This window comes from Diadema setosum, chromosome 8 (genome assembly GCF_964275005.1).
Source record: "Diadema setosum chromosome 8, eeDiaSeto1, whole genome shotgun sequence".
In the NCBI taxonomy this organism is placed as follows: Eukaryota; Metazoa; Echinodermata; class Echinoidea; order Diadematoida; family Diadematidae; genus Diadema; species Diadema setosum.
The window spans coordinates 18,642,272-18,645,172 of record NC_092692.1 but is presented as its reverse complement, the minus strand read 5'-3'; positions in this window follow the sequence as shown (position 1 = coordinate 18,645,172).

Sequence of the window (2,901 nt, the reverse complement as noted above, 5' to 3'; positions counted from 1 at the left end):
ATTCCACATGTCACTAGTATACACATTCTTAAACACAGACATCACAATTTTCATGATGCCATTTTATTCCATGAATTAAACACATTCTTTGATTCATTCGAATCATCACTGGCTATTGGGCAGCAGCTCAATAGTCTAGTGGTTCTGATGTCTGTCTAGCAATCAGGAGGTCATGGGTTTAAATCCCATCCCAGTATGTATGCCCATGATTTCTTTTTCATCACGCTACTACCGAAAATCTCAATAATCAGTGTTCATTTCCGTCGATGAAAGGGCACTATGTCAATAAGTTGCAATCCATTTTATTTGTTTTCCAACTCTCTCATTTTTTAGTAACATAGGAGAGTTGTCACATCTTACTGGATGGCATTAGTGGACCAGATAGAAACTGTACAAAACTGAAAACATAAGCAACCTTTTAATGATAAATTGAAAATAAAAATTATTTGCACAGGTCGCTTGACAAATGGGTATAGACTGAAACATCAAACACCAAAATGCATATGTCACCTTCCAGCTCACATTGGCTCAACAGCTCAACATTACCTCTCCTCAAAATGGCCGATGAGAAAACTTTAATGCTGGGAAAGGCAAGGCCGTGGCACGGAGGATGGTTGCCAGGCAACCCGTCTCTTTCCTCTGTCAGTGGAAATAAAGCAGGAGGAAAATGGCGGTCCCAAGACAAACTTTGCATGATCATAACAGGAAGTCTGGCAAAAATCCTAAAGTTCTTGATGAGTCACTGGAAGGAGACCTTTCTTGTGGCTAAAGAGATTTCCAGCAAAAAATGGGCCACCTCTCATGGTTCAAGTTATTCTTCGTTCTCATCACAGCTGACCAACAAGCCAAGTAAATCAAAGAAGAAGACAAAAATCCACAAAAGTCCTGTCGGCTCTAAGAAGAGCAGGAAGAAAGCCAAGACCTGGGATTTGTTGATGAGCATATCCATACCTTTGGAATTTGAAAACAAAGGACGTCAATAATCAGGCTAGGAAGAACCAGTTCTGGAAGAAAAAAGGCCAGTAAGCCCGGCTTCGATGATGATCTCAAACAGGTATTTTCATTAAATGTCAGAATTGTCTTCATAATTGCAATTTGTTCATTGTCTTGTCTTGTCTGGACTTGTCTCATCATCAGACATGCATCAATGCTGTCCTACAAGATACCACTGCTGCATAAATAACAAATATGCAGTGCTGGCAAAACTTATTAGAAACATATACATTTCAATAAATGTACTACATCTCATACGCTTCATGTTTTAAAAAAAAAAGAGTGATACAACTTATAGCTTTTAAAATGTGTTATTTCACTCAATCTTTGAGGTTTAGCAGTAACTGCTTGTTTGAAACAGTCATCTTTTTCAGATGATTTCAATGCCCACTTGTAGTTTGCACACATCTGTGAATTCTTAATATGAAATGGTGGACCAGCACTCAATGGATAATTGCACACTGTACAAGTGAATGAATATACACATCAAAATGTCACGCATCATGATACATGAACAAGAAACTTCTAGCATGTACACTACCTTGACATATACATTTGTACATAAATGTTATGTGCAATTCATGACTAAACTGTAGTCAATATCATGGTATGACAGATTGACACCAGTAATTACTCTACCTTCTATTTTTCATGATATGTGAATTTACCCTGTAATTTTTTCTTTGAATATATACATTCTGTAGCTCATTCATACATACAATACATTCTGTATTTACTGTAGGTAGCTGCAGTGACTAAATGAAGCCTTTTTTTTTTCAACACTACATACATTTAGCTTGCTTGGAATGCAAAGCTAAAAGACAGAACATGATTAAGAGGATGAAATGGGATCATGTATTTGAAGAGTATCTCTCTCATTCTGCAGTTGTCATCAAATATCACAGATTCGTCAGGCAATCAGAATGAATGCACATACAGCAAAGCATCATCATACTTAACCCGTTGAGGATGGACTGATTTTGCTACAACACGCATTTCCCAGAGACACCTGCCTGAGTATACTCGGGATTCGTCCTCAACGGGTTATTGAAAAATCAGTGAAACCACCACAGATCACTCGAAGGTAACCACTGCTAATGACAAAAGCAGAGTCCTCGTTTCATGAAACTTGATATCATTGTAAGCAGCAGTACCAGCAGCTTTGAGAGCAGCAACCGTAATTACAGATGGTACTCAGAAGAGAAATAGGATGGAGGAAAGAACCCTCCTCTATTACAAGGCAGAGCGTGCCTCTTCTACATGAGAAGGACCACGCAGTTGCCATGACTGCTGCAACGAATAATCTTCAGGAGGACACAGACAATGCAGCAGCTTACACTACTAGTAATGCTGAAGGAAAAATGCACACGGTGGTGAACGCAATGTATCGGAGATGCGCGATGATGGCTCAATTCTCGAGCTAGACATGAACTCGATCACTCACTGCAGGGAGTGGCTGACAAGACAACCTATCCTGTTGTCAAGGAGCTGTATGGTCTCTGATAGCAGAAGATCAGACATCAAGAGAAAAGTACGATAGAATGTACAGCATTGTCCTGTGTGACTTAATATAAGCTATAAGAATCATTTTATATAATATCTATGAATTGTATTGTGTGTAAGTCCTTGCATTTGAACTGTTCTTGACTTTCTCTAACATACATTGATGAAAGAAATGCAAAAGATAGTCACATAGCATTGCCTTGGCTATGTATCTTGTACACATTCACATATAAACTTGTAATGATGGGTTTACAATATGTAATGGACAGAATTTGAGCTTTAACTATACTGTCACAATTGAGAGCAATGATGATGGAAAATGCACTGCATGTGAAACAAACCTCCATTAACAAAGGTCATCATCTATGCCAGCAGGCATCAAAATATGACTGTCATAAAATGTTC